Below are 25,539 nucleotides of genomic sequence, written 5' to 3' on the forward strand. Positions count from 1 at the left end.
TGCTATTTATACAACACCCATCTGGTGAGCATTCTGGGTGCTTCCCTCCAGACACACAACTCAAATACAGCAAGTTCCTCTGCTGAAGCCCAAGGCTCACTCCGCCACAGCTTAACTGCCACCAGGGTCCTGTCCAGCACAATCCCACTTAAATGAAGGATGATCTCGAATGGCCCTCCCTCTCTCCTCTATAATGATCATCATGATAATCAGGACAGCTACAGTTAGTCTGTATTCTGCTAATCAGTTCTAATTTTTATAACAATTCTGCTAAGTAGGTTTCATCATCCTCATTATGTATGTGAGGAAATGGATATTTGCCAAGGTTAACTCACCTACCCAAGGTCATACAATTGTGAGCGATGGACCTGGGGCACTCCTGTCCGCTGACTGCCTCTGCCGGGGTCCCTCAGCCTGCAGGTGACAGAGTGAGGTTGGAAGCAGGGTCTATGGGACCTCAGAGCCCGGCCATGCCCTGTTTCACACGCTGCACCCTCCTGCCCCCACCCCCCACCTAGGTCCCCAGAGGGAAAGAACCCCTGATAGTCATCTCCGGAGGAAGGCAAGAAGATTGTTGCTCTCACTGAGATTTTTTTTTTTTTTTTTTAATGGCTTCAGTCCTCTGGAATTTGTAGGCAAATGTTCCACTTTTGTCTTTGGCCAACCCAACTGCACATTTCATACTGACACAGCCTGCCTGAGCATGGGAAACTCCGACTCCTGCCACCTCCAACTTCCTCGGCTTGTTCTCTGCCTGCCCCGCTCCTCCTCATGAGCGCCCCCGGGCCACGCCAACAGCGTGGGGGTCTGCAGCCTGACTGGGAGGGCGTCTGGCTCCTTGGGGCTCCTTCCATCCTGCAGGGAGTCCTGTGTGGGCCCAGTCAGAGTCTGATGAGGATGTAGGAAGTCATTCATTTAAGTTTGTCCCCCACTCTGTCTAGGATGGGAAGAAAAGAGGGAAAAGGGCCAGAGAGAAGATCTCAGAACCCCTTTGAGAGCATTTATAGACATGAATGAAGGGAGAAAATTATAGATCTATATAAATCTAACCAAATTTGGGGGGAAAAAATCACAGGAAGAAAAAAAGCACTAAGTCCTTATAAATTACTTTAATCTAATGAGAGGGAAGGGGAAGAAGGGACAGGGAAGGGATGAGGGAATAAACAAATAAAACCAGCGTTTGCTACCTACTCTTGTGTCTTGCACAGTGGTGGGCGTTCAGAGACCAGGATGAGACACCAACCGCTTTTTAGTTCAGATTCATCGTTCAATGACATGTGACTTTTGGCAAGTCATTTCCCTCTCTGGGCTTTGTCTTTCCATTCCAAACCAAGCTGGGGGAGTTGATCTCCTACCCGCCATCCAGGCCGATGCATCTAGACATGTAGAGTCTTAGAGACCAGTGTTGCCCCTGCACCCACCGTGAGTGAACCTAAGCAGGATCCAGCACCTCCAGCATAGGCGGGGCAGCTGGAGTCCAGGAATGAGGGCTTGCTCTGGAGCTCGGTGCCGGTGCTGACCGGGGAAAGCCTCCTGCCTTTTCATTTTAGCATGACATTCTTCCTTGTTGTTCAGGACAAAAGTTTGGCCCCTAGTCTGGGAAGGCCACCATGTAGTAGATCTGAGCAGCAAGGATACGGGGGAACTAAGGGTGGGGAGGAAGAAGCAGGAGGCCGGCCGTGTAGGAGGGTGTGGTGGAGGAGGGTAGTTGCCAGGTGTGTCTGAATGGTAGATCTTCAGAAACCAGGTCTCTCAGCAAGACCAGCTCGCTCTATTTAGGGAGATCGCTGTGTGCAATGGACTAACATAGTAATTACTGTCATAGGACTTGGGTTCTAGTCCCAGCTCTGCGAGTAGCTGACATGTACCTTTCCCTTCTTCTCTTCCTCTATAAAATCAGGGATGGGCAGGGGCCTTTTCAGTGAGAGTCTTCCTCTGTAATGTCTTGCTCAATTACCATGGCACCCCACAGAACACCCAGGGCCACTTCATGTGCTCAGCTCGCTTGGCCATGATGCATTTCTTATCTCTCAGATTTCTCTAAGGACTCAATTAATTTTCAACAAAGGGTGCCCATCTTGGAGCTGGCTGCTTTGGGTGGAGTCTCCACTCCTCCAGGATGACCTCAGGTGCTGCACTGAGCTGCGTCTCCCTCACCTCTCCACTTTCCTCTACCACATCCGAGTCCTCTTGACAGCTCTTTGGGGAATACCTTGGTGTGTGTTGCCAAGGCTATTCCTGCATCAACGGGGGAATGAACTAGATGTTCTCTGAGATACCCCCGAGTTTTGAGTTCGAGAGACCGAAGTCTTTTCCACAATCAGTAGAGATAGCAACACTTGGCTCCTAGGAAACCAAGATCTTCAGGATATTAAAAATATATGCATGGTTAGGCGTATTTTCTTTTAGTTGTTTTGGTAAAACTAGGTCACAGGTTGTGCCGAACACTGTAATGGTGGGGCCTCAGAAAGCAAGAAAGCAAGCACGAAGAATAGGTGAAAAGAAGGGGGAAAGGAAGGGAGGGAGGGAGGGAGGAAAGAAATAAAGGAATGAAAGGAACTGGGAAGATGAATGGCTTGTAGAGAAAGACACAGAGAGGCTGGAATCCTAGATGTGAAGGGGGAGAGAGGGGGGAGGGAAAAAAAAGCAGAGGAGAAGAAGAGAGAGGCAGGAAACGGGGAAACTAGCATGCTTTGGGGGACGGGTCTCCAGGCTGCAGTCCCACGCCCCCCACCCATGGGCATCTGCCCCGCCACGACTTCCTTGAAGCAAGAACTTGTGTAACCAGTGGAGCTGAGCCGGCTGCCCTGGCTGGCTGTCAGCACACAGTCACTGCTGTTTCTGAAGGATGCTGAAAGTGGGATAATTAGCACTTGTCCCCTTGCCAGGGCCAAGCCCGGAGAGATGGGCTGCTGGAGAACCCAGCTTGGCTGGTGGCTCACTGACCTCGCCAACCGCCCAGGGGCTTGTGTGTGCATTTGAACTTCTAGGTCGCGGGGCAGAGAAGGTGGCAGGAGGATGCTAGGAAGTGGGCAGTTGAGGCCCAGACTTCCCATCGCGGTCAGGAGCCAGGGACTAAGCCAAGTAATGTGGAGATAGTTGAGAAGGCAGATCGCAGCGCCCTGTGCAAAATCCCCTCTGAATCATCTTTAACGATGTTGTGAAAAGCATTTAATCAGCCTCTTCTGAAGTAAATGAATCCTGAGCTTTGGTGTCCTAAATCCAACTCCTGCCTTCATCCTGAGTGAGCCGCTTCTCCTTTCAGAGGCTGGGTCTTCTCATCTGCACAATGGGGGTGACCCGTGCAGAACATGTGACAGTTAGGGCCCTGGAGGATTGCTGGTGGCTTCTTGCTGTGCTCCCCGGTGCTCAGCAGGTGCTCAGCAAGGGTCCCGTCTCAAGCCCTCCAAGCACCTGCTCCCAATTCGATTCCATTCCATTTCTTTCTTCCTGTTTCCATTCAGTCGGGTGCACCAAAGCATATGCACTACTAGAAAGCAATCATTTCTTTCCAAAGGAAAAGAAGATTTTATGTGGCAACTATATCCAAGAGGAAGGAGCAATAATTATAACCACAGAAGCGGCATGATGTTCATTCATTTGCTAAGAGGTTGAAGGTAACTGGATAGCACGCAGTTCCTGCCGACCCTCCGGTGACTGAGCTGTCCTGCTAGTTTCTCCTGCCTTCCCTTCACCCGCAGTTCTGCTTGTCACTCACTGTGGCATCACTCACTCAAGGGCATTGTCCCTCACAGCCCTTATCAACTTTGGCTCCAATAATTTGTTTTCTTAATGCATAGCTTTTACTCTCTTCTGCAGAGTTTTTTTTTTCTCTCCTGAAAGTTTGAAAATTATTTTTGTATTCATCTATTTCCTGCCTTTTCTTAACCAATTTTTCTAAGGAGATTCAGCTGTTCGTACCATCTGGTCATAGTCTCGAGAATTAGAAAAGAGTTCTCAGTGATAAGAAATTTCATCTTCACTTGCTTCAGGTATGCAGGCAGGAATCCAGATTGAGAGGACAAATGTGTCAGGTTTTATGCTATTGTGCAACACTCGTGTTCAGTACAGGGGAATCTTTTGAAGGTGGTATCATATGACACACACAGATGTGGACACACACACACACACACACACACACACACACTCTACACAACAGACCAGGGATGAGAAGATCAGATTTCTAATGCTACCTCTGCCACCATCTTGCAGAGTGACCTTAGAATAATCACATGATCCTATAAAGCAGATCATATTATTTCAGGATTTTTTTTTTAAAGATTTGGTATTTATTTATTTGAGAGAGAAAAGGAGAGAGAGAACACAAACGGGACGGAGGGGCAGAGGGAGAGGGAGCCTGTCCTGGGGCTCGATCCCGGACCCCGGATCATGACCTGAGCCCAAGGCAGACGCTTAACCGACTGAGCCACCCATGCACCCCCAGATCATATTATTTCAATTTTATAGGTGAGAATACTCAGGTACAGTGTGACTTTTTGCTCAACAGCACACTTCTGTTATATAGACCAGGAAGTATTCAAATGTAGCCAGCCAACTTAGTCCCCAAACCAAGAGCTGAGTTTAGATTTGAAAGGAGGGCTGTTTATGCACCTGTGTCTTGAACTCCATGCCTGCACTAGTTTGACTCCTTTAGGCCACACCGCTTGCTCCTCTTGGTCTGCGCCTCACCCCCAGGAGAGAGGAGGCGGGCGTATCTATTCCATTCACCGCCCCCACTCTTAGGAACTCAGCTCACCTTTCATACATTAGGAGGGTTACCTTCTGTCACACAGAAGTTCTGACCTTCTGAGGCTGTTTTGACCCTTTTCATCTCAGGAAACTTTTGTTCTCTTTCTGAGCTCTTCGCTTTTTTCCCCTCCCTTCCCTCCCTTTCCTCCCTCCCTACCCCACCCCCTTCTTCATCAAATTCTATTGTCTGAACTGATGGCTTAGAGCCAGGTGTTAGAAAGGAAGCACACTGGTGAATTAAATTTGCACCCAAGTGTTGGTGAATGAAAACCTCCACACATTTCTTAGGGAGTTTGTATTTTAAAAAGAAGCATAAGTAAATCTAACTGACATTCTGGTAAGTTCTGGATTTTTCAGACAATGTAAAAAGGTCCATGGAAAATCTGGGAGTGGTGGGCTGGTTTTGAGTGATTTAAGACCTGAGGACATGTGGATACCTAGCTTAAAACCACCCCCAGGGACATCCACTTGGTTCAACCATTTCTGAGCCTGGGCCTGTTCATTTCAAACCTGCTTCTTGAGAGTCCTTAATTATAAAATGTGAGTATCTTTAGCCTTGAAAGAGTACTACTCAATATGTATTTTATCAAGTGCTCTAGATGATTTTTTGCATTCTTTGGGGGTGGTAGAGGATCCAAAAGCAATGCTGGGAGGCTGAACATGAAAAACAGGAGGATTTAATTAGGAAGAAAGCCTCAGCGTCACCCCCTGGGACCACACTGCCTCATTCCTGCACGAGATTCCATCTTTGAAATGTCTTCTATACAAAACTCCCCCCACCCCCCTTGAAACCTCACAGCTGTGATACAGAGGGACTCTGAAGGGCGGCAAGACAAGAGGGGTTTTTTTTTTTTCCTTCCTTCATGGCCATATTTAACAGCCAGTTCCCAAATGGTATTAATAAACATTTAAACTTCAAAAACTTAACTTGACATTTCTACATCCTTTCCATTGTTGCTATGTTTTTGTCTTTGTCATTACACAAATGACTTCTTATGGTACATTTGGGACAAAAATGGGTTCACATGTCTCTGGGTTCAGAGATGTGTATGTTGGAGTTTCTATAGGTGCCTGAGAGGTACTGGGGCAGTCACTGTTGTTCTAGGGCTAGGCATCCAGAGTATGAGTACAAAGATTGAGAACCCCAACATGAGTACATGGGGTACAGGAAGTAAAAGTGAAAAATCTTCTTTTGGCAAAAGGACCAAATGAGATAGGACAGTGGGATAATGGGTACGAGCTTACAACCTTTCATTTGAATCCCAGATACCCTACATTCTACTGAGTGATTTTGAATAAGTCATTTAATTATTGTGCCTCAGTTTTTACTTCTGTAAAATAAGGATAATGATGCTTGAGATCTAAATTAAATGATCATGTCTTTATATTTTTAAAAAATTTATTTATTTATTTGAGAGAGACAGAGAGAGAGAGCAAGCATGGAGGGGAGGGGCAAAGGGAAGGGGAGAGAGAAACTTTAGCAGACTCCACGCTGAGCATGGAGCCTGACACGGGTCTCAGTCCCACGACCCCGAGATCACAACCTGAGCTGAAACCAAGTCAAACATTCAACTGACTGAGCTACCCAGGTGCTCCTAAATGATCATGTATTTAAATGTCTTGCACATAGGGAAGTGACACACACATACACACACACACATATCTCTATCCCTGGTTTGTGGCACAAATTTCCTAAAATCCTTACAAATAGGGGTGCTAGGAGAATCTTTTGTTCTACCATTTAATCTTTGACCCCAGTTCCTACACAGAGCTCTAAGTCCTTTGTCATTTCCTGAGTGATAGGAGCATCTGGCCCAGAGCTCCTAAAATCCTTACGTTTTCCTGGGTGATCGGAGTGTCTTTTGTTCTACAAAGGGGATTCTTGGGGGCTCCTGGATGGCGGTGGTCACCAGAAAGACCAAGCCAGATGAGAAGCTTGGAACTTTTAGCCCCACCTCCCATTCTTCAGAGACGGGAGAGGGGCTGGAAATGGAGTTAATAATTGATTACAACTACAGGATGAATCTTCTCTACTGCAGAATCCCACTAGTATGGGCTCTGGAAAGCTTCCAGGTTGGTGAACACTTCTGTGAGCAGGGAGGGTGGTGTACCCCAACTCCACGGGAACAGAGGCTCCTGTGCTCAGGATTCTTCCAAACCCCACCCTGTGTACCTCTTCATCTGAGTGTTCATCCATATCCTTTATTATATAACAACTGGTAAATGTAAGTCAGTGTTTCCCTGAGTTCTGTGAGCTGTTCTAACAAATGAATGAATCCAACGAGTAGTTGTGGGACCCTCTAATTTGTAGCCATGTTGGACCGAGGTTGTGGGCAACCTTGAGACCTACTGGCGAGTGGCGTCTGAAGTGGTGGGTGGTCTTGTGGGATTGAGCCCTTACACCAACTTCCATTGGAGTCAGAATTGAATTGGATTATAGGACACCTAGCTGGCATTTCAGAGAGTCGCTTGGTGTGGGGAAAAAAACCCACACATCTGGTGTCTGAAGTTGTGTCTGTGAGTAAAGGAGAAACACATGCTGTGCCTCTTCTTTTATGTCACATAAACATTACTCAGTAAATAATTTTAATACTAGTGTTCATGGTTATAGGAAGAGAAAGAAATGTTACAGGAGGAGCAAGCACTTGGAGGGGGAAAGGGCCAATGAATGACAGTGTTTGAGGCATATTGGTTGTTAGTATCCGGGCAAGTGAGTAGTCCCAAAGTTTCCCTGGAAGGCTAGAACTTACTGTCAGCAAACTCAAGCTCAGGCGATGCAGTGGTAGAAGAAACCAGCAGCAAAGACATGGTGGGGAAGCAGGTCCTTGGAGACCCCTGTCTGGAAGCAGACCTGTTCAAAGGCCGTGGGGTAACTATATCCACGGATGAGGAACTTCAGTCATACACCGGGCAAATGCCAGACACATGGACCGTGTCTGCTGCTTACTGGCGTTTGGTGCCAGACTATCTCCCAGGAAGTGCTTTGGGAATCATTTTACCCAAATAGAAGTCTGGGTTGGAGGTGACTTTGACTCTATGTGACAATGGGAACTGTGGCCTGGGAAGATATTGCAAGAAGTCTTGTGGGCTCATGTCTTACCTTTCCTGGAGAAAAAGAGAGTGACAGAGAAACTTTGGAGACACTCACGTCTCTAGATGTCCATTAGGATGTCCATAGGAAAAGAGTCATAGCCTTCCATATGGGGAAAATGAAGGGAGGTTTTGCATTCATCTGTAGGACACCATTTCTCAGGAATGCCCATATCTGCCCATTACTCAGTAGTCATGGGTGATTTGGTGCTGAGAAGCTAAGAGACAAAGAAGGGGCACAGGCTTTGGAACCAAACAATGTACGGCTAAATTCTGTCTCCACTACTTTTTTTTTTTTTTTATTATTCATTCATTTGAGAGAGAGAGAAAAAGAGAGAGAATGAGAACATGAGCAGGGAGAGGGCAGAGGGACAAGCAGACACCCCGCTGAGCAGGGAGCCCGACACGGGGCTCAATCCTGGTACCCTGAGACCATGACCCGAGCCAAAGGCAGACATCCAACAGACTGAGCCACCCAGGTGCCCCTCCACCACTTATTACCACGTAGGAGAAATTTGTGTGTGTGTATTTATCCATAAAATGTCCACAGGCTCATGGGCCTGACTGTATTTCTGCTTGGGTCAAAAATGCCCTACGTAAGCAGTTCTGTACTAGTAAGAAACTCAGTGTTCAAGGCCACAGAGCCAGGTGAAGGAGCCTGAGACACTTCATTTTTCTAAAACTGAGCTTTAATCATGCCACTGCCCTGATGAAAACCTTCCACTTGCTTCTGATCACCTTCAGAAGAAAATGCCACCTTCGTTCCTCTCAGGGACTACAGCCACAGGATGAGTCTTGCTCAGTTCTAGCTTAGTCTCATTCCACACGCCCTCCATGCCCTGTACTCATATTTCTTACAATCTCTGGGGTCTCTTTGCACCCTGACTCTGCACATTCTGTTCCCTTGGCCCAGAATGAACTTCCTGCTCTAGGAACAGAAATTCATCTTTTAAAACTGGGCTTTGTGATTCGTGCCACAGCAGAGTCAACCTTGACGGGTTGAGAGAGCTTCTGAGTGCAAATTTCTTATTTCTCTCAATTCCCAGAATTGGTGATGACTATTTGTTTTAGGGTTGGTAGCTCACAAGACTGTGAACCTTCCAGGGTACAGAGGTTGGGATGTTTCATCTTGGCATGTCCCAAACCTAGTACCTAGCCTGGAAAATATTTGTTGAATAGATAAATGATTGAATAACTTGGTTCCCAGCCCATAGCATAATATTTCTCATGGTGTGGTTCTCAGACCACCTGCATCAGCGTGTCCTTGGGGAGCCTATTAAAACTGGGAGTTCTGAGCCTCACCCCAGACCTAAGCATCTCTCGGGTGGGGCCCTGGTATCTGCATGGCTAGCAAGCTTCCCAGGTAATTATAGTCACGTTGATGTAAGAATCACCAGCTACAGCAGATGGAAGGAGGAAAAGGTTGCTAGAGAGAAAGGCTGGCCAGAATGGAGGGCCTGATGGGTGACTGGGGAGAGAGTGGGCTGTCAGAACCACTGTGTGACAAAGCTTTCTCATGGATCATCTTGAGAGTCTAATAGATAGTTATAGTAATGACACTGCATCCTCAAAACAAGTTTTTTTTTTCTTTTTAAGATTTACTTATTTTGGAGAGAGAGAGAGACAGAGTGAGTGCACAGAGAGGAGGGACAGAAGGAGAGGGAGAGAGAATCACAAGAAGACTCCCCGCTGAGCACAGAGCCTGACACTGGGCTTGATCCCACAACCCCGAGATCATGACCTGAGCTGAAATCAAGAATCCAGCACTCAAACAACTGAGCCACCTAGGCGCCCCCCTCAAGAAAAGTTTGAACCTATAGTCAGCAAACTTTTCCAAAAAGGAATAATAGTGTATCAATCATTTTAGGAATATTTCCACCCACAATGGAAAGGCTAAACTTTCAAAAACCGGAGAATAAATAAATGGATTATTTATTTAGACACAAAAAGTTTGTGGATGAACTTCCCAGGGAAGAGCTGATATGCGACATGGATACTGAGTTCATTTTAGGCAGTTCATTTTTGCCCTTGCCACACCCACCAGCTGGCCTCACCAGCTATTTCCAACAGAGGAAGAGTCCAGGAGAAGGAGAGAACCCACAGAGGAGAAAACCCATGGATAAGCGTGTTCAGTTCGCAGTGGACAGGGCTACCTAACGGAAGGGTGTTTGGGGCCTGGAAGACCTGGGCTCCCTTCTCAAGTCCCACTCTCACTCACTCTGCGTCCTTGAGTATCTATTTCTTCGTCTGTAAAGTGGGAGGGGATGTATCAGTTACTCAGTTGGTACAAGAACTGTGCTTGGTCGTACTTAAATGCCAGGCACTTTACATATATTATTACTAAAGAAATTGTTGCTCTTCCCGAATGGGAAAAGTGAGATTGGAAGAGTGTGGGGCTCTCCCACAGTTGCTTGGATAGCAATGGATCCCAAGTTGGTTGTGTTAATGGGTGTAACAGAGCCTGCTCGCTGGTGAGATACCAGTGAATTTATGTCCTTCCTTTCCTATTGCAAACAGAATCCTAAAAGATAAAACATAATGTGTGCAGCACCTCAGATCTCTTTGGGATTGTGTTTTTGGCTTCACCACAGAAGCAGTCAGCATCTCTCCTGGTTTCTCTCCATCTGGAAATATTAAATGTCTGTCCCAGAGTGCAGGTGACTGACATGGTGGGAAGGGCCAGCTGTTGAAAGATTGACCCTGAAGGTGATCAGGATCAAAGTGGATGTGGGCTTTGTAGATCAAAGCCCTTGCCTCCCCCCACGGAGTGACCCTGAGAGCCAAAGTCAGGGCAGCCTGCAAGCCCAGGCTGCTGGAACATTATGCTCCCATCAGTTCATGTTCTAATTAGGCAGCCAAGTGTATCAGCTAAGGCTTCTGGGTGGTCTGAGTGGGACTCTCCAGTTGCTAACCATTGCTGAGCTCTGACGGGAGGTCTCCAAGCATGCAGAATGGTGGTGGGGCCCAGACAGGGAAACAAAGATCCTACCATTTAGACAGTGCAGTCAGCTCCCAGCCCGGTGGTCATTACGGTTGTGGAGACTTCTGTTGTCCTCAGGAGGCTGTTTTAAATTAGCTGGTGGTTTCACAAGTAAGGCTTAAAGAAGAGGTGCTCAGAACCCCCAAACCACTTTGACCTCACAGCACTGGTTTGCTGGCCTCAACAGAGATCATGACTTTTAAAGTCTGTTCTGTTAGAGGCATTGGCTCAGGGGTCCCACAATGATACAGAGGAATCAATAATTAAAACTCTGGTTGCTGAGCTGTGAGGATCTGAGTGACATTCTACATGTCACTCAGATCCTCACAGAATCCTGCTGATGGATATGGGTTATTCCCATTTTATAGAGAATGACATTGGGACTCAGAAAGATGAAATGCCTTTCACAAGGACACGTAGCTCAGGGTGGGAAGGGCAAGGGCTTAGATCGAGCATTTGGATTCCAAACTAGCATTCGTTATCTAGTGCGACAAGAACAACGTGTGATGAACAACCACAAAACCTCAGTGAACAACAACCATTGGCATTTAGTTTTGTTAACTGGTCTATAGGCAACATGGGAAGTTCTGCTCATTTGGACAAGGATCCACTGATTGGAGCTGCATGCATTCCTGAGTCTTTGGTCAGCTGCTGGATTGGCTGGTGTAGGCTTATTTTGGATGGTGTTGTCTGGGAAGACCTGCTTCCTGTCCCACATGGCCTCTCAGCCTCAAGCATGCCATCCTGGACTTGTTCCCCAGGAATGGCAGGGGTCCATGGTCAAGAGCTTGAGTGCACGGGCCTGGGTGTCAAACTATCATTCTGTACATCTACCTTATCCCATTGGCCAACCCAAGGTAGAGTATTGTGTTGATGCTTGGTTTGGATATTGTGTTGGATCTGTTTGGTAGAATATTTTAGTGTAGAAAAATAGATTTCATCTGTAGGTGGGAGGAGCTCTAAAGTCACACTTGTAAAGAAGTTGTTTGGATATAGACAGGCCATTAATATTGGGCCCTTCATGTACTTTACCCCAAAGCTATAATCTTTCCCCTATGCCTGTATGTCACTCATGTAGAATGCTGAGTTTTGTACGTTTCTTCTGTTTTTAGTAAAGGAGTAGGAACTTCTACATTGCCTCTTTCTTGATTTAAGTAACACACATACTTAAGTTGAAAGATGGATAATAAAATTTTCATCAAATATATTCTTACTATAACTGAAACCTAATGAGGAATGGAAGACATTGAGGTATAGAATTCTTTATAGTTACTTGTTTTTAGGTTTACAGACTGGGACTTTTCAGATCACAGATATACTGCAATGGCCCCTAACTGATGTCTAACATAGATGTGAAGTCCTGTTTGGTGCTTTGGAATGTTACCCATCTGGCCCCGTCTTCTCTCAAATCCTGTCTCCTGATGGTCCACTCTCCCCTGTGCACTGCCCCCCTGCCCCCCGCCCCCTCCCCGGCCTCCTTCCTCCAGTCACAGGTGATTTGTTTCTCCCCAATACTGCCTGATTATCATCATCTCTATGTTTCTGCACAAGCTGTTCCTTTTGTCAAGGTGCCTTCCTGTCTTCTTTCTTAACCACCTCCTTCCTGTTCACCCATCACATCTCAAGGGGACACTTTCCTGTGCATGCACGCCTGAGTCAGCTGTGAACACCGTGCTGCATTTTCTGGGCTCAAGCCCATCTCTACACTGTGAGCTCCCTGGGGGACAGACAGCTTCCATTTCTCTACTTCCAGTGGCCAGCGCAGTCACAGCGGGTGGAGAGCACTTACTTACCAAATCAGTGGCCATATAAATAAACCATCCACCTGCTTTCAATGGGATTTATTATTTGAGGAAATGACTTTTATAAATAGTTTTTAATTTCATAACTCCTCATGCAATTTTTGCAATTAAAATTATACTTCCCATTGTTGTTCCTTCACATGATGGGCTCAAGGGGACTTTTTTAGCAGTCACACAGGTTGAGTTGGCTGGAAAGCCATGTAGGCCGAAGAGAGACACCTCATTTGAGGAAACAGAGCCTCAAGCCCTGTAATGTGGCTCCAGGTCCACAAGCTCGGTCAGAACTCAAAAGAACGTCGTTATGAACTGTTTCCAGAATTCCTTCCAGCCCCAACTTCCTTCCATTTGTCCCATCTCCTGAGCACTTGGCTTATTGGCTTTCCACTCTGGAACACAGCCAGCACCCAAACAGGGTGTGTAGCTTGAAGAATGAGGGTGTGTGAAGCATTTCAATAAATAGTCCCATCTCAGAGGGTTTACTGATGAAATAGGGTGTAGTGAAGAGTGTCAAGGATATAAGGAAGGGAAACCAAGTGAACAATTTACTGAATTTTAAAGTAATTCATGTAGATTTATATGAAGATTTATGCACACACATTATTGTCTAAGTATAGTATGTATGTAGGCATGTACATATTTTATGAATTTAACATATAAATGTATTTTAAATTATGCATATCTCTCTGCTTGTATATGTAAATGTATGTATCTGTGTGTATCTCTATGTGCACATGCATCTGAACATGTGCATACATGTATACTTACATATATATTTGACATACATATTATATATAGCATGTACTAAGTGTGGCTCATTCTGATCAGCTTTCTACATAGAGTTATAGCAAGGCTTGTTCTTTCGCACTGCATATAAATAAATTTGGTATGCATAAATGTGTGATATCCCATATATGTATTTATTTGTGTGTATATTTTTGTGTGACGTAGCTATCTCTGATTATCCATATGAGTAAGCAGGCATACACATTTTTCTACATATGCCAATATGTAGACACACTTGCATGTAGCTTTATCAAGTCCTAGATTTAAAATATATAACATGGATATTTTTTGCACAAAAAATATATTATGGAGGAAACTCAAGACTGTGTTTAATATTTTTTTTTTATTTCCAAGAGTGTCTGGGAAAGTGCTTTGCATGGAGTAGGCACTCATGAATATCCCTGTTGATTATATCTTTCAAAAGAAACTGCATTTGTGAAGTTAATGCTGATTACTGGAACAAATAAACCTAAAATCTCAGTGGGACACTGGAGATATAGGTCCCCTCCTGCTCCTTGGTGATGCTCATTTCCTTTTCTTGGCTTTGGTTTCTTCCTCTTTAACATGAGGGTGTTGCATGAAACAGCTCCAGATTCTTTGTGAGTGATTACATGCTTTGCCTTTTTATTTTTGGCAATCTTTAAATGGACAGCCAGACTCAGCCTCGCAACGGTTTTAGAAATAGAGTAGCATGGACAATGAGAGAAGAACTCTGAAGTGCAATTTCTCTTGAAGACTCTTATTTGTGATCAGTGAGTTCTTGAGTAACTCTGCTAAAGACGGTGACCACTTCATCTGCAGTTCTTGAGGTTTTTGATGGAGAGAGGTCTTAAAATAATCAGCCATATATTCATTAATTTGTTGTTATTGCCAAACTCTGTGCTGTTGGAGGGATGTAGACACAAAGAAGCAGGAGAAAGGGGATACCAGTCCTATTAGTTGCTTACTAGGTCCTTTTAGAAAGCCACCTGGCTTTTTCTCATATGTCAGATAAGATTATGGTAGTGATCTACCTACACACAGACTTGGTATAAGAATAAAAGGAGATCACTTTATAAGCTTCATAAAATGCAAAGTGATTTTGTTGAGATGATGATGATAATTGACATCTGCTGTTCAGGTTTATAAAATGTAGTAGCGAGGCAAGGCAAACGCTTCTAAGCAGTGCCTAGAACAACAATAAACCTCCAACACAAGTGACTTCAGTCTTCTGGAATAATAACAAATGTTGGACAGAGGCGTGAAGGTCATGATATGAGAGAATACCATGGGATCTGTGGTCAAGGAAGGCTTCTCAAGAAAGGCTGGGTTGACCTGTGCCTTGAAACTGGGAGATTTTCATCCATCGTAAAGAGATGGTACAATGATCCCCAGAGAGAGAGTTCTCAGGCACTTGAGACAGTCTGGGACCCATGCAGACATCTAGAGTGAGTTTACCAGAGATGCTGGCTGTAGGAGCCTCTGGAAGATGTTGGGTTAGACCAAGGGTTCTTGATTTCTGGTCCAGGAACCCTCCAAGAGTCTGGGGATAGAATTTGGGACTTTGTAAGTATAGATGGGAAAACTCACATCATTATTTTCACTAATTTCCAGCTAAAATTTAGCATGTCCTTTATGAATGTAGGAGAGAAATCACAGTCACATTCGCAGTACCTGTAAAATCAATAGATACCACACATATTTTATATCCCATTACAGTTGTTGTAGATATCTGGAAATTTATACCCATTGTTATTTCAGAATTCTGGTATTAGATTACTGTTAGATTTTTAAAATGTAGTGTGTTGAAGAAACAAATATTAACCATATCATACACTTGTTTCAATATGATAAATGTATTCCAACATAACCGATTTTCTTTAAAATCCTTGTTTGTTTGTTTGTTTGTTTATCCATTTAAAATACTCTGAGAATGGATTTATAGACTCCATCACACTGCTAAAGGAAGTTCATGGCATGGAAATAGTTACAACACCCTGGGTGGGACAAAGGAGAGATATTATGCCACATCACCAAGGACCAGCTGAACCGTAAGCCAGACTTGTGCTCAAACCGTGAGGTCGGAGCAGTGGTGCTGGGCAGTGGATATTAGGAGGTGGGCAAACATATGGGAAGGGGAGGGCAATCATAGTAGCAGAAGCTAAACATTGGAAGCGAGAAAGGATGGGAAGAGAGAGACGCATGGGGCCATTGATTCAGATTAGTGCTTGGATAGGACTTATGAGTTAGACTAAAAAGATGAAAAGCCTTCATTATATTTGTTACAGCACTAATGACAATATCAAGGCCAACTTAACTGAGTAGATGTCAGGCCCTAGGGTTTAGAATTTTACCCAAGTAAACTCATTTAACTCTGACAAGCCCTGAAGCTCAGAGAGGTTAATTAACTTGACCATAGTCAGGCAAGTAGAAAGCTAGGGTTTAAACCCAGAGAGTCCAAATATATACACTGGACTATAGCACAAAGTAGGCATCCTTCATGTAAGCAAAACAGAGTCATTCCCAGAAGGCTGGAGAGCAGGGCCCATTTCTTATGGCAGTGAGGCCCCAGCATCACGTCCCATCTCTACATGCAGGAAACTATGTCCAGATTTATCCCTTATAAAGGGAAAGAGATTACAGCCCAACACAGGATTCCTAGGGGCAAGCACAATCCCACTTGCAGAAGCTGGCAGCACCAGTAGGGTCTCTGGGCTGGTGGAATGCATGGTGCATTTTGAATCTTTCCTTAGCAGGGCCACCTTGTCCCATTTCATTGCGTACATCCCTGAGTCACTGTCAGGAGCACTTGGAACGTCCTATGCAAATCCAGAGAGTTCTTAATGGCGTTGACCACAAGAAGCCTCCATTAACTTCGTGGGAGGCAAGATGAGGAAGGAGGTTCTATGTACAACAGATGATCACTTTGTACCCCCTTTTTAAAAACAAAACAATAAAACAGCAACAACAACAAAATAACCTTAAGACTAGAGCACAGATTTCAAATTCCCAGCGCTCAACTCCTCTCTTGTTTTCTCTTTGAAGTTTTGTGTTTTTTTTTTTTTAAGATTTTATTTATTTATTTGACAGAGAGAGCAGCGAGAGCAGGAACACAAGCAGGGGGAGTGGGAGAGGGAGAAGCAGGTCTCCCGCTGAGCAGGGAGCCCGATGTGGGACTCGATCCCAGGACCCTGGGATCATGACCCGAGCCGAAGGCAGATGCTTAACGACTGAGCCACCCAGGCGCCCTTCTCTTTGAAGTTTAAGAGAGTGTGAGCTGGTGGTGAGAATGGACCCCAGATCCCACCAGCCTTCCTTCCAAGCAAAGCAGAATAGAATGGATTTCCCTGGATCCTGCTTATCCAGGGAGCTGGGGCACACAGGCTAAGGTGTATACCCTCCCAGAGATAGGAATGACTAATAAAGCCTCAAGGTCTCTCTCAAACTTTACTAGACACTTCACTTTTTTCTATGACATGCTTTTTGACAAGAGATGGAACCACATTTATTTGAATTCTTTAGGTGTCATACAAGTTGCTATTTCTAAAGGTGGCCCAGTGTATGCTAGACTTTATCCTTACAATGTATCCCCCCATGTGAATTCCTATTTCTTCTTAGTCTTTCATATCTTATTGAAACACTCTAGCACTGTGATGCAAACATAATTTTAAATAATTCTAAAATAATTTTAACAGCGATGGCATAATGTATTTGTGGATAATTAAACCAACTAGGTGAACAATCAAGTAAAATCTTACAATCTCTCTTCCTGCCCCATCATTTCCTTAATTACTAATATTTTAGTTTATTTAGGTCTCACCGGATCAAACACAAGGTGTAAGCAACATTAGTTCAAATTTTGTGTAATTTAATCCACAAACGAATGTGAAACTTTCCTCTATTTTGGTTTCTTAACTTGAGGGCTTAATTTTGAGAAAAAATACCTTACTATTATTGCTCCTTTCCTCTCGTGGCATAGAATTCGGCATATATTAGGTTCTTTTTTTCAGGTCATGTGCTCTGTGCTTTCATTTAATCTTAATAATGACCATATGGATGATATTATCTCAATTTTACAGATAAAAAAAGTAGAACTCAAGACTAAGAGTCCTGGGGTGCTTGGGTGGCTCAGTCAGTTAAGTGTCTGCCTTTGGCTCAGGTCATGATCTCAGGGTCCTGGGATCAAGCCCTGTGTCTGGCTTCCTACTCAGCAGGGAGCCTGCTTCTCCCTCTCCCCCCTGTTTGCCTGGTCTCTCTCAGGTGATCTCTCTCTCAAATAAATAAATAAAATCTTTTAAAAAAAGACTGAGAGTCCTGCACCCACCCAAGTAAATGTGAAAGCCAGGTTTCAAAGGCAGGTTAACTTGCCTCTATGATCCTTACACTGCTATACACTATCTACCTCTTAGATAATTCACCACATTATTTTGTAATGCTTACTTATTTGCTTCCCCTCCAGGATTTTGGTGTCCTTATGTACAGTACAGAGAATAAAACTTATTCACATGTGAGTTCTTTACGTCCAATGAAACTCTTATGCAAAGTGAACACTAAGTCAATAAATGAATGGATGATTAAATGAAGAAAAATAAGCCTGACCACTTCATTTAATCTTCTGCTGAATACTCTATGTATTAAAGAAAAAAAGTGGGGAATCCATTACTTTCTTAGATACACTTGTTTCAACAAGATATGAAAGACTAATCATGTGGGTGGTTGCAGAATTTTACCATAGACAATGATGGGGTGGTTGGAGTCCATTGTTTTCTGTCTTGAGGCAAACTAGGTGATCAATCAGATGAGATCGGAGTGGATTCTTGGAAAAGGGATCTGAGAGGATGCTGGGGTCAAAGAGAGGATGTAGAAGTTGAACCATGGTTCACACAAGACCTGGGAACGACTCCAGAGAAAAGTAATTCCAAAAGAAATGAATTTATTTCTATCTCCTTAGAATTCCATTCCACTGTATGAACAATATTTGGAGAAAGGACAGAAATCTATGTTCTCCTAGATGTTCTTTGTTAGACAGTGGAATATCAGGAATGAGAACTAGATGTGGAGTAGGAGAGATGGGTTCAAAACCTGTGCTCTGACATTTATTAGCTGTGGGCAAACTGCTCAATATGTCTAAACTCCATTTCTCATCTGCAAAATGTGGTTGATAATATCCATCTTAAAAATTGCAATGAAAATTAAATGAGGTAATCATTGTGAACATGTCTAGCATAGTGTCAGCCACATATTAAATATTCTGAATGTGTTTACATAGATGGCCAAGAAAGGCCCTGCTCTTCCTAAATATTTTCCAGAAAAGACTATCATGCTGGGAACTGTTCGGCAGGCTGGTGAACAGCAAAAATGATTGGACCTTCTGTGTCCCCAGTGATCAAAAGTTAAATCACCTTGGCGAAAGATTAATGTGAAACAAATGTAGACAAGAAATATATTTTCTTAAGCAAACACTCTTCTTAAGGGAGTATGGGAGGGGCCTTTTAAATCCCTTTCCACCTGCATCCAACACAGGTCTCCAGAGGGGTGGTGATGGGCTGGGCACTGTACTAGAACCAAATATGGAAAGATAAAAAAGATGAGCTCAAGTTCTCTACGAAATTATGGTGTGGGGGATACCTGGGTGGCTCAGTTGGTTAAGCGTCTGCCTTTGGCTCAGGTCATAATCACAGGATCCTGGGATCAAGCCCCATGCTAGGCTCCCTGCTCAGCAGGGAGCTTGCTTCTCCCTCTCTCTCTGCTTGCTGCTCCCCCTGCTTGTTCTCTGTCAAATAAATAAATAAAATCTTTTAAAAAAAAGAAATTATGGTCTGTTGAGTCATACAAATATTGGCAGGTGTTTTTAAACATCTAGGAGGGTACTGGACATACCCAATTATGTGTTCAGGTACCTAACAAGTTGTTGAGTTTCTTCGTCCTTGTAGGTACTTCCACATACATGTTATCTTCCAGTGTTCACTGAAACACTGCATACTATAATGTCTATCCACATATTTAGATGCCAAACATGGAAACTCAGAGATTAAAGAACGGTTTCCAGTTACAAAATTAAAGAGCAATTAGCCACTTGGAAAATTAAAAATCCTTTTTATATGTAAAAGGGCAACAGTGAAACATACCCACACACATCTAGGACAGTATTATTATAATTATTCAGTTGATTTCACAAAGTAAATAAATGTTTCCTAACTGTTCTCTTTGGAAATCTTAAAATGAAAGAAATAAACAAACAAACAAAAAACAAGACAGAAAGAAAGACAGAAAGAAAGAATAGGAATTAAAACTTTATAATAAACTGGAACACCGGAATGAATGTGAACCTCAACAATAATAGTTTGCATTTGAAATTATCTATTCTGACGTGATACCATGTTTAAATTGATTCCACATTCCCTACCTTTCTTCATAAACCATAAATTCCTCACTTATGACATCTTTATTTTGATTCTTATTTCAAGCACATTTTTCAAGATCACAGATGTTCTAGTTTTTAAGATCTTTTATCATGAGAATCATTTCATTGTTGTCTTTAGCACAGTGACTTTGCTGGCGATTGAAAAAAAATTGGGTCATACAAATTTCCTTTCAAATCTCTGTAGAATTTTAAAAAAATGTATGCTGTTTTCTAATATTGCTGAAGCAATGTCTGAATCGGAAGAATTTAATTTCCTTTCTTAGTAATCTCAGTCTAGAAACTGATTTGTGGTATGCTTCTTTATCTTTGAAGTTTACTAACTTGATCAAAATATGATTGAACTGTTTGTTTTTTCCCCTGCAATACCATAGATATTGGTATACTATAGATGGTACAGTAAAATCCAACAATGTCTTACTAAAATAAAAACATTTATTTCTCACTCTCTGATCAGCCCATTGGTTTGTGGCTCTTCAACTGTGAATCCTGGTCAGGGCTGGCTCATCTCCCAGCCCTGAGCAGGACATGTGGCACAGAGTCCAGGCTAAAGGAACCTTGATGCCTGGAGCGTGTCTTTCTTAGGAAGGAGGTCAGAAGTTCAAAGTGGTGACTGACATATGATGCCTCTTCAGACCTTGGCTTGGAATAGCACCCATATTCCATGGGTCAGAGCAAGTCCTATAAGCAACCTCAAAGAAAATGAGATGGAGAAGTATTCTCAGACTACAGAGATGGGAGTGGGTGGGGAGGATTTGGGTCTTCTTTTATTTCAAGAAATGTGTATATATATTTTATATCTTCAGAATTTTTTTTCTGATTTCTTCTGTGATCTCTTAGATATTGGTTAACAAGATATTGGATCTCCAGTGGCTGTTCTTCATGTCTGCCTGTTACTTTTGATTGTTTTGCATTTATTTATCTTCCCTTTCCTTTCTCTGCCATTTTCAAGACTGAAGCTAGTACAGAATAAATGATCGAATAGACAAAATTAAGGGTTGTAAATATCAACAAGTAGCAGGCAAATTTGTCATAATTTTCCAATGAGAGATTAAAAATCTTCAACTTAAAAATCCAAGAAGAGCAAGTGAAAGAATTTTATAAAGTTGGTAGCTGTAAGTTTGTTGGCTACAAAATACTTACAAATTAGTAAGTTTAATATATAGCAATAATAATTATGTAGTAAATATGATGGAAAAAATGACCACAGTCACATTGAAACATGACACAACTAAGTATTAGCTTAAATTAAAATATTTGCAGCCTATATGAACAAAAATGTAAACCTCTTCAGACAGATGTACAGAAAATTTGAATATATGGTACTTGAAATCTCAACATTGTAAAGCTGCTCTTTCTCTCTAACCTAATCTTCATATTCAATCTAATGGAAATAAGAATTTTAATGAAATAGAAATTTTCTTCTCATTTCCTCTGGAAGAATACAACGATTAAAATGCTGAACACATTTTTAGAAAAGCAAGAATAATGAGAGAAGATCCACCAAATATTTAAACCTAACAGAACACCATTGTAAAGAACAGATTTTGGTTGTTGACTCAGGAGCTCAACAACTCAGTAAAACAGAGGAAGGAATCCTGAAATCTATGTGTGTGATGGGGTTGAATGAGTCATAAAGGTGGTATACATATCAATAATCAGTAATAAATACCTTCAGGACAACTAACTGGCCTTGAGGAGAGATTGGAGGACAAACAGACTCATTGTAATATCCGTAATATATTCAAAATTTAATTAAGTTCATTTAAAAAATCATAAACTCACTAGAATAAAATACTGATAAGTATTTTTTGATGAATATTTTTATAACAGGGTATGGGAGACATTTCTAAATTCTACCTCAAACTCAGAAAGTATAAAAACAAGTTTGCTAGATTTGAGTATGTTAAAAATTCAGACCTCTGAATAACAACAATAAAAAAACACTATAATTGAGGTTAAAGAAAAAAAAATTAAATACAGTTGCAACATATGACATCACGAGCATATCTGTTATAGAGTGATAAGAAAAAAGGAAATTAACATTGCAGTTAAGATGGATGAAGGATTTGAATAGAAAATTTACAAAAGAAGAAAATATAAATGGCCACTAAACACACTAACATCCAATCTCATTAACATTTCAAAAGTTCAGTTAAAAGTTACAGCTTTTAAAAACCCTGTATCACTTACCAGTACTTCCATCTTGATCATACAATAGAAACTCTCTTAACTTCCCCTTAACTGACTTGCCAGATTAACTATTGCTCTTGGCAATACCAGGATGTTTCTCTTCTCTTCACCAGTCTAATTGATGCTTACCCATTTAGCTGTGTTTGTTCCCAGACTTGTTTATGCCAGTTTACTTGCCATGTCAATTATTTAATTTGATTAAGTCCCTCTTAAACCAGTGAATGCAAAATAGAGAGCTTGTTTCCATGAGTTTGAATGTTTTGGAGAGTCTCTGAAAGTGTGAATGTATTTTTAAAAAACGTTGAATTAGACATGAGAAAGACAACTCTAGAAGTTTATACCAGATAAAAGGAAACAGAAACCCTCGAGGAGTCTGCACAAAGATTGCTTCACAAGTGCTTTCAAGTTCCTCTACTCGGTCAAGAAATTGAACTTGAAAATGATAGAGGAGGAATCACAATTATCTTTTAGGCCAAAGGAAAAATAGGGACTGTCAACTAGCGATGGGACCAAAAAAAAAAAAAATTTTTTTTTAAAGTCAATGAGCTACATCCAAAGATTGGTCTACTGCAAGTTTAACAGTAAGTACATGAAGGCTTAAATGTTAGGAAAAACTTCATGGTATCTTTATACTTCATACTAGGAATAATATTTTGATCTGATTAACCTACTAAAACATTTATTAAGAGTTAGATTCATTTTTCAATAGATAAATCTTGGTTGGAGAAAAAAACAATTAGATGAAACAGGTCTAAGTTACAAATTATCACTACCCAAATAATGGCATGTTAAGTAGAACAGGAAATACCAAGAAACCAAAATTCCAAAGAAAAATATCACATTCCCTACAACAATTCATCTGGAACTCACCAATTGCCATTTCTTGTTTGTAGCAAATCAAAGAATCCTGCCACTTTTAAAAACAAACCATTTATCATTGCCAGTTTACTGCTGTTCATAAAAATCAACAAGGAGGGATTCTAAATTACTCCATGGAAGCTTTTAACTTTGCCCCAAGGATTTATACAGTAAACTTACTTGAACAAGTTCCTATCTCAACTGTGAACTGAAAAGAGAACAGGTAAAGGCCATGTTTTTACCAGTCTCTGCAGTCCTCGACTGTTTAATGAAATGCTACTAAGAAAAGATTTTAGTTAAGTTTTGAAAAATAAATTAGGAACACAAATATATTTTTTAAAGAATCATTTAAAGTTAGCAACTACATTGATATTCTTTACAAAGTAACAATAGCAGGTAGGGAATGAGTTTCTCAGGACATCTATTACTCATCATAGTAATCTGTGGTCTGAGACTGACGCTGCTACAGAAAATCCTGAGCTATGAAACAAAATAAAAAAACAATTTTTTGACTGACCGCAAACCAAATGAATTATTTATAATCTGTCTCTGCCTCTAGAACAGAAGTTCTAAAAGACAGGACTTTCAATGTCTTGTTCATTGTTCAGATTGGCATTTGGTCCATTGTAGGTACACAGTAATTATTTGTTGAACCAATGAGTAAAAAGATTGAGATACCTTATTTCTAAGGTCCTTCCAGCAATATTATTCTATGGGATTATTATTGCATACTAGGATGACCACAGACTTTGGAATTGGAATATAGTTCCTACTCTGCAACTTTCTTGCTGTGTGAGTTAGATTATTTTACCTATGGTTCTTATACAAAATCAGTATTAGACCTTTTAGACTTGTGGGTCAAAATAACTGAAATAATATATAATTTATCTGGTATACAGAAGGTTTTCAATAAGTGACAATGATGGTGATGATGATGGTGGGGAGGGTGATAGAGGAGGTGGTGGTTATGGTATGGTAGTGATAAAGCTGGTGTAGGTATCTAAACTTTCACAGTGCCTTTGGTGAGTAGGGTATGTTTCCAGTCTCCAGACAGCATGTTTCCATGCTCAAAAAAGGCCACACTCTCAGAGAGGAAATTGCTCAGCCCAGAAACAGTTCTTCAGTGGGTCACATTGCAGAAGCACTGCTTTGGCGAGTCTAACAAAGGAGCCATTATTCTCATCCACAGACAACGCCAAGAAGGTGCTGGGTGGTCTAGAATACAGGAGACAGATAATGTAATGACTCCATTCATCAAAAAGTCGAGCATGCACACCAGCTGCCCGCCAGCTGGAAAGTGAAGCTCCTCTCCATTCTGAGGATAATTTACTTCTGCTGGGGAGACTCCATGATACCCTTCACCTTAAGGGACCAACAGAATTCCAATAGTATCATGTAACATTGTGCTGACCCAGCAATGGGACTCAAAGGAAAGCAAAATAAAACAAACAAAGGGGGGGAAAAAGCAGTTACCCTGATTTTAGGAAAAAACAAACTAAAAAATAATTGTAATTTCTTCCATAAATTTGCTCTATTTTTACCTTAGAGATATTTTAGATTCTCGAGTTGGTCATCCTTCTCTTTTGTCTTTGGCCATTAGGAAGTCTAATGTCAAATTTTGGTCTAAATCTAATCACAGGACAAGAGACTACACCCTGCATTTCTGTGTTGAGTAATTCTACACCTTTTAGCTGTTTTCTCCTCCGAACTTGAATCCAGCCCATGACCCACAATTATTAATTTCATCTTCTTATTTTGGATATATTTTTGAGATCATCTCATATCTTCTGCTAGATGACTCATATCAAAAAACATAATGAGATCATGATTTAAAGCCTATATAGTAAAACCTATAGGTGCTTCTCTCAAGCATAAAAAGTGACATAGTTCTTATATATTTTCTGTGAGTTTAAAAGCTGAGATTCAGAGCTACTTACTAAAGGCCACAAAGCTGAGATATCAAAACTGCATGATATAAAAACTGGTGCATAGGCTTTCCAATCATCAGCAATCTTCCTCTGATAATATCACATATTTATTGGATGTTTTCTAAATCCCAATTGATGCTAATCATTTTGTAGGAAATTATCTCATTTAATCTCCACAACAAGACTGTAAGTGGGTTCTATTCTTATTTGCACATTCGGACAATGGTCTTATGTTTTAAAAATATTAAGTAATTTACCAAATTCCTATAGTTAGAAATTGATGGATTCAGGATTTGAATCAGGATCTGTCTGAAGGCAGAGTCCAAGTCTTGAATCATTGATTACATCAAAAGCCCCATATTTCTGCCTAAATGTATTTGTCTTTTACCAATGAGTAAAGCCCAGTATCTCATAGCATAATCAGATCCCAGGTAAAATCCATCTGGAGTTTGTGAGGCTTTCTGAGCCAGCTGATGTTAGTTTGTTGATTTGGAAGCAAGCTTTCCCTTCTTCTAAAAGAGCATGTGTTAACTCACGCTGAAAAACACAAAGCAGTTCAGGAATTGGGTGTTGCAGTCCCCAGGGTAAAATGAAAACTACAATAGAACACGAAGAAGCAGTGTCATGGAAATAATGAAGGCTTTTTGGCATGGTTTTCTTGCAAGGAGGAAATTATTCATGAGAGAGAACGGAGGAGGGGGAAGAGGCAAGATTCCACTCTTGGAAAGCACAGAGCATGAACATGACCTGCAGGGG

This window comes from Eumetopias jubatus, unplaced genomic scaffold (genome assembly GCF_037043125.1).
Source record: "Eumetopias jubatus isolate StellerSeaLion01/CBP00866 unplaced genomic scaffold, mEumJub1_p1.0 scaffold_9, whole genome shotgun sequence".
Taxonomy (NCBI): domain Eukaryota; kingdom Metazoa; phylum Chordata; class Mammalia; order Carnivora; family Otariidae; genus Eumetopias; species Eumetopias jubatus.